Source organism: Chaetura pelagica, unplaced genomic scaffold (assembly GCF_000747805.2).
Source record: "Chaetura pelagica isolate M959 unplaced genomic scaffold, ChaPel_1.0 scaffold76, whole genome shotgun sequence".
Taxonomy (NCBI): Eukaryota; Metazoa; Chordata; class Aves; order Apodiformes; family Apodidae; genus Chaetura; species Chaetura pelagica.
The window spans coordinates 10,037,315-10,045,430 of NW_009970723.1; positions in this window are offsets into that span (position 1 = coordinate 10,037,315).

Consider the following 8,116-nt stretch of genomic DNA (forward strand, 5'->3'; position numbering starts at 1 on the left):
GAAGTTAAAATGTCTTGGTTGCATGCATATAGTTCCTGTGTTTAAGATGGATGTATGAAATCTGCAGACCTGCATGGGTTGAAGTGGGTCTTTACCCAGGCTGGTCGGATGCTATTTTGTTTTGACAGCATATGCACATTTAAAACTTGCTGCTCTTTTTTTCTTATAGTTGTACACATTTTTAAGCTGTAGAATTTAGTGCATGTTTTTGCACTAAACACTAGTTGGTGTTATTTGGCTTACTGATCTTATTTAGACTGTTCATTATATATAGATGAAAATGTATTTTACGTTACATATATATAATGTGAAATACACCTTGATGGTACAATAGATAATGACTTTTAGTAATCTCTGATATAAATTTTCTGAGTTGTATGTTCTTGTGATAAAGAAGTGTCTTCAAGTGAAACGGGTCAGTTAGCAGTAGGTTTGCTAACAGGAGTTTACAAGAAGTATTAATATTTTTCAGATAAACTGCTACAGACCAGCTGTTTCTTCACTACCCTTGCACTATACAAACCAGATTAAAATCTTTTTGGTGCAGTACAGCTTAGCAGCAAAGGTGAATGAATACTATATTAGCTGGGAATGCCTGGAATCAAAATAATAAAAAAAATTGCCGTGTTTTTTTAATTATTCATGAGCAAGTAATTTTTAGTGCACAGAGAATTATTTTTCTCTGTTTGTGGAAGGACTGCTAGTTTGCATGGCTTTTGAAGTGACTGAAACAGAAGTGGCTGCACGTAGCAGTAAAAATATTTAACTCTTGAGTTTTGTAATCAGATTATTTACACCAGCTATTTCTGTTTACAGACATACTCACAAAGCTAAAAGTAAAATCATTTTGTGGACCAATATGATTTATTTTTGTTAGTTCAGGCAGTACTTAGGTTTTATGTTTTATTCTAACAAAGCTTTTTTCAAGATGAAGCTTTTAATTTTTTCCAAACACTCCAATGCCTTCTTTGCACATGTGATATAAATGTGTGTCAGACTCACTAGCACTGCAGAAATATCATTAAGAATGTTGTTCTAATGAAAGTTTTTCTCAGGTGTATATTAATTTAAAAAAAAAATAAAGTTTTTTCTTGAAAAGTAAAATTATGGATTCTCTTTTCTGGTTCTGCTTTCTTTAGGCTTATAATTCTGATGTGTGGATTATGAGGTTTGTCTTTGAGTGCCAAGAATGAGGCTTTTAATTTCTAAAGTGCTGTCAATACAAGTGTTTTTTCTTCTAATGTGTCCTTTTTTTATAAGATTGTCATGTGTCCAGGAGGGATCTATGGCTCATCTAATCTATGCATAACCAACTGTACCTCACCAGCAAAGTGCTAAGTTCATTCTTCAGTCATGGTGGCAAGATATTAACATTCATTAATTTGTGAGTTAATGATATGTCTCTTTATTTTTTCACTGTAGTTAAGTATTTTCAGAGAAGATTCATTGTATGTGTTCAACTTACTGACATGGTTTAGAAAACCTAATCTTTATTTAATTGAGTTCAGAGTGGTTTTAATAAGTTGTATTAATAATAAAGGCTTTAGGAAAAAGTTATTTTGCTAAAAGAAAGCCTAAAACCCAGCTATGTAATTTTGAAATAGACTCAATTGCTTGAAAAGTGTAATTGAGTAAGAGACAGTGTCAAAAGCCTCATCACCAAAAACTTTTGATGAAGTTGGATGTTCTTTATGCCACAAAAACCCCAAGTATTAAAAACTCTGTAGATATCTGCTATGAAGCAATCTTGATTGCAAAAGTTTGTCTCTCATTTCTAGAATTTGTTTTGGCACTGAAGGCAAAAATTGGAATCTTTGAGCTGTAAATCATAACAAAAAAATAATTTTGTAGATTTAGGAGACAGATACTTTTAAAAGGATACTTTAAAAGGCAAGATTTTTTAAATGGAGTGTCTTGACATCATTTATCCAGGACATAAACAAATGGGCTTTCATGGATGGATATAGTATCACAGTTAATTTTAGGACAATTTTAATCAGTCCCTCATGATTAAACTACAAACCTAAAACATAGTCCCTGATGAAGTAGTTTAGTAGCTCTGGGAAGGTACCTTTTCTGATCATCTCTTCTAGCTTGAATGTCAGCTGAGAGAGCGAGTGCACCAGCACTCTAGGTAACAGGAGTTTGCACTTATGTTACTTTGTTCCCTTCAAGATAGTTTTGAAAGCTTTAGAGAAGCCAGCTCCAGGCTGACCAGGTGCTGGCACCCAAAGGACCCCGTAAAGGGGCTGTGCAGGATGAGTGACATCACGGATAGGGGTTTTGGCCAAAAAGCTGAGTTGTGGCCAAGCCCTCAGCATGGCTCCTCTTACTCTTCCCAGGCAGCGGAGCAGGCAGCAGAGGCTGGTGAGAGCCCTTTTGTGGGAAGTTTCTTCCTCACCTCAGAGCCTGCTCAGCTTTATCTAAATCCAGTTGCACAAATAAAGGGCTGCTCTCTGTGGCTGGCAGACCTTTCAGAAGCATGCGAGCTCAAGCATTTAGATTTGTTCATTGCAGTAAAGAAAAGGTGTGGTGGTTTTTTTTTTAACAACAGGGAATGAGACTCCTTCACCACTTGTAAATCAGCATTTATGACCCAAGTCAGTGTAACTGCTGACTGCCCATAAGCTGTGGCTACCCAAGGGACAAAGGGAAGGGTATCAAACCCCATGGCTGGCTGAAAGAGTATTAACTGTCCAGCACATAAAATAGTGTGTTCAGAAACTGCTTGAGCACAGAGCCTGCTGCCTAAACCAAGCTGCTCTGATTTAGGCTGTGGTGAATTTTAATGTCCTTATTGTGGGGATGGTGAGGTGGGCTCATCAGAACCTGATCAAACAGCTCTTCCAGCTGCAGCAAGGAAGCTGCATTTTGTGGCAGGCAGATACCCTCTGCTGCCTGATCCAAAACATTTCAAGGGAAGTCCAGTGCAGCAGTTTGACCACAATTAGGTCCAAGCCCAGAAGCTGGCAAGGGGATGCTTTTTCCTGGTTGTGCTCGAACACACTTTAACCTCCTTCACCTACTCCCTGGTTCCAACCAAGCATGTAGCTAAACAAAACAGCTCTGAGCTGGGGCCAGCAGTGTCACACAGGGCTATGGCTGTGTCACAGCATACTTGGCTCTCTGACACTTTGCTGTACAATCCCACCTTCTGGGCTCCCCACGTGGCCCCTGCAGCGCCCACTCTGGGTTCATCCTGTGCTCAGCCTTGCCCAATGCCCGAGTTGGCACAGCTCAGCACTGGCTGCCTATACTAGACTTGCAGCTTTCCATGCTCCATGAGAGCTGGGAGGAGAGCCTCAGGTTTTCCATGGAGAAGTGAAGCTGAATGAGGTCACATGGCAACCCCACTGCAAAGCCAGAACCAGATTGCCTTGGATCAGTTTCCCTGCTCTAGGAGGGGACTACCACGATGGGGATGGTGCAAAGATCTGCGAGGAACTGCAGCTCTCAGCCAGGCTTCCCTGTGGCACAATCCAGTCTCCCCCACTGGGCTCCAGCAGCTGCTGGGCTTTAATCACCCAGAAGGAACAGAAACCAAACACCTGAGCAGGGAGCCCTCAGCTTCTGTCCCCACCTCTGTAGCTGCAGCACATCCCTCACACCTGAGGGTCACTGCACCCCAGGGTGCCCAGGCAGCAGAGCCCACCAAGGCCAGAGAAGCTACCATAAAAATCACCAACTCATTCTGAAAAGCTGTTGCAATGTCTCTTCTACAAGGAAGCACATGAGAAAATACAGAGAAGTATAATTAATAGATACATATGAAATATATACATAAAATCCAGCTCATGAAAAAATACAATTTCCTGACACTCAGTTGTGCCTCGACACTAAAACTTTCAGCAACCTCAAAGACAACTCTCTTGCTTCCCATAGTCCTGAAGGCACTTTAAAATACCCATGTTTCTATTTGAGCAATAACTGCCTGAATTTGAACCTGTTTAATCTGAGAGGTAAGGAGGAGGTCCAGAGTCAGCAACTCAGAGGCTCCTCCATCACAACCCAAGGGTTCCCTTCACAACAGCAGGAGGGTCAAGTCTTTTGTCACCTTTTCATTTCTGGAAACCTGAAGTGCAACAGAGGCCAGGAAGCATCCAACCTGCTCCACAAGTTCTGTGTACATTTTCCCTGCTTGCACAGAGGTTTTGCTCTGTTTCTCATGTGCATAACAATTATACTCCATACAGTAGGTCTGACATGATGTTTTCAAGGTGTTGAGCTGGCAGCACAGCTGTTGCACAGGATACATGTAACTGTTTCAATCTGGGTGTATTATAGGAACTCCAGAAGAGGAATGCCAGCCCACCCTACCCACAGCACTCAACCACCACTGACACAGAAAGTGCCTGGGCTGTGGGCTCAGGCAAGTTTCCTGCCTCAAAGTCCCGTGACAGACCCTTGGAGCACAGCTGCGCTGCCAACTTTCCAGACACCTACATAGGACAGGACATTTTACCCTCCTTAGTTTCTGCTCAGTGCCCTTTTTGCCCCTTTCCTTCTATGATTTGTCTGAAATACAGTAAATTTTAACTAGACAATTTCATAGCACATAACCTGGTATTTTGGGTGGGTTGGTTTGTTTCCCTCTTGAACACCTAAATCAAGTGAAATTTTATTAGGAAATTATTAACTCCAGCTACTATTTTTCGACCAGCTGCTTGGCTATCCTTACAAAGCATTATTATCCATGGCAGTGATGCTATTACTAAGTAGGCAACTATTTAAAATTAATTTGGATTTGTGTATCAAAACATAAGGCAGTTAAAAAAATGTTTACGTATCACTAAGAAGTAATCAGTTCATGGATGCTAAAGTTTGAGACACTGATTCCATGAAAGGAAGGGATGTTCAAGTCCAGATGCTTTACTACAAAAATGCATATTCAAACATTGGGAAGAAAGCTTTTATAACCATTTTTATCTATCTAAAATGGTAACTGTCTGAGGTACTCTGTGATATAACAGATGTTAGAATTAATTTCCCCTGAGATTCACAATCTGACATAAATTAGTGAAATTGGCCAGGAACCATAAAGACAATTTCTGAAAAAGAGCCACAATGTTAGGAGACCAGATATAAACTTGATCTTTCTTACGGCTTATTTCAGTGAAAGAAAAACTTAAGTTTTATTGAATTCTTACACTGGTAGATCTATAAATAAGAGAAGCATCTTCTGTACCATCGTATTGATGGAAGTGTTCTCTCTTTTTTATAAATTTAAAATCCAATGCTGCACTAAGTTTAGTGCTGTTTAGACTCACATATGAAATATTATCTCTGAGCAACAACAAAAATTACAAAATGTATCAGTAGTATGTTTTCTGCTAAAAATTTATCCAAAACTGAACAGAAAACCTTGCCTATATTTTAATACTAGTTTCCTCGTAATGTGGGATATAAAATTACCAAAGATGATTTCCGAGTGCCTAAGAATAACACTATCATTTGATAAAATTTATTTGCAAGAGCAAACTATTTTCAACTTCCTGCACAGCAAAGTTAAGAGTTAGGCTTAAACATAAATAGGTCTCCACCTCCCAGTTCCCTTATGTTTCCGTTAGATTGCATCAGTACAAATTCATGTGCTTTAATAATTTCATAGGTGTACTGGATACAGCCAATTCACACATTTTCAAAGCTCCAGACCATTGCTATTGCAAGAGGCATTCAGAGGCATCAGAGGCATCAGACTAAACAAAACAAAAACTGAACAAAAGCAGAGAGACATGTTCACCTTCTGCTGTCTGGCACAGAACAAACACATCTAGCTTAAGATGACTAATTGGCAGTGGTCATATGAGAGTGCACAGAAATTTAACTTACTCAGAGGTTTGGAAATAGGAGGTCTTGAAGAACATTCACCTGTTGTACTGGATGTGCAGTGACAGAGGCATAACTGGCTCAGCAAGTCACATTTTACTCCATTTTCCAGCCTCCACCTAAAGAATCAGGTAACACTTTAGAAATGTCTCTGTTAATCACAAACTGAACAGGCCTGAAAAATTCTATCAGAGTTCACAAGCTAGTGGTGTAAGATGATAAACAGCAAATGCTTCGTTCAGCTCCTACTGATCCTAATTCAATACATTTCCTCTTCCATAAGGTGCTTTTTAAAAGCGTTCAGACTGGAAAAAAGTAGTTAGTCAGGAACAAAGCACAAAAAGGAACTGTTAGTACTAACCTCCCTTTGAAATACAAAATTCACATTTGCTTCCAATTCAGACTGCCTGGTGACACGGCAAAAACTGCCTGAGTGCCCTGCTCCCATTTCTAGGGTACAATATGTTTCACCTGTCCTACTTCTTATTGTCTCTTTGAGCATCTGCCATTGGAAATGGCAGAAATAATACTCTAATTGTAGCTTGAGTGTGACGCAGTGTAAAAGTTCCCCTCCTGTTACTCACGCTGATGTCAATATAGCTCACATAGGGGACTGGGATGAGGCAGATCACACTGTCTTTGGTAACACATCCTAATCAGTTTGTTTCTTACTTCCAGAGCCTGTCATGATGCAGGTGATAAAATAAGCCTGACAAACAGGCAAGTTCAGCCAAGCAAAAACCACCAGTTGTTACTCAGAAACTGGCCCATCTGCAGGGTTTCAAAATGAACTTCTTATAGACTGTCAGTTGGGAAGAGAACCATTTTAGATGGAGAAGTCAGAGCTTGAGTTTGGCTCAGCAATCTGAGCAGCCTGTCCACTTGTACCAAGATGGTCTCACATTGTTCAGAGAGTAATAATCCTCACACCAGAGCAGCATCTGCTCAGAAATCCATTTGCTGTCCTGCCTGCCATGCAGGCAGCTCAGGTTGCTGCTCTTTAAGATGAAAAGAAATCCAGTTGAAGTGTTGTACAAAATGCAAGTAACTTTAGATCTTATGTTTCAAAGTATCAGAGCATTCAACTTCAAAAGCCCACCTAACAACATGAAAGTGTTTAAAGGCAGTAAGAGAAGACAGCAGTCAGCACCTTACAGGGAGGAAAAAAAAAAAAAAAGCACTTCCTGGGAATATACACATTTCTATAAGGCTCGTCAGCATGCTCAACAAAGGACCACTAGAAGTCAGTATTTAGACATTTATTTCAGATATGCAGTTTACACGCCTATTATTGAGCAAAACTGATTTGCAAATATACAAACACTGTAACAAGCATTATCAAATAACATAACTGGCACTAGTGTTATAAGCATATTACTGAAAGTGGTGAGGATAAGTCATGGAAGAGGACTGCAGCTGACGGCATTTTATTTTTATCCAACCAAACTTCCAGTAGCACCATAATGGCAATACATGAAACACAAGACAAAACATTGTTAACTGTTATTCTGATATTCACAATATTTTATTAATTTTTTTTAATCTTAGTTAATTACATAGCAAAAAAACCCCCAACACGTTAACAGTGCAGGCGCTTTGGCCAGCTTGAGTTTGTGTTCAGCTGTACATCTTCCATAGGCAAAAAGAAAGGAAAAAAACCAGCATATTTGGAACCCATCTTTACACTTGGGCTGTCATTGCACTGCACTTTGATTCTGGGACTGAAGATACGCATGTCTTGCACAGGGATGTCATGTCCACTAAAGCCTGAGTGAGTCTTTGGTAGGCTAACACTTCATTATTACTATACATTTATCTACCACAGTCATTTTATTCACTAGAATTTTCTCTTGTGATCCAAGGTGGCCAAAGAGGACATTCTGGAAAACATTACAGTAAAATCCTCAAACGACCAGGCACTTCAAACCCAGTCTTTTCCAAAGGCACCAAGAACTGATGGGGCACTGTTTTCCCCCCTAATGAAAGGTGACAGCATCTGCTTTCTACAATGCTTATAAATCACTGGACTGTTATTTTTACAGTTTTTATACACTATATAGTAGCCTTATCTGCTGCATGGTTGGTTGCATGAATAAGTAAGTAACCCCGCTGCTCTTCACAGGTGACATCTCCATTCCACCATACATTAAGTACCAATTTCTTCTGTTTCAAAATGATGTAAAATGCCATAACCTTGCTCAAATTGTACACACAAACACTTCTGACACAGGCTACATCCATCTGAAGATATGCAGATCATTCTGCATGCATTCTCATTACGGTGTGTGTC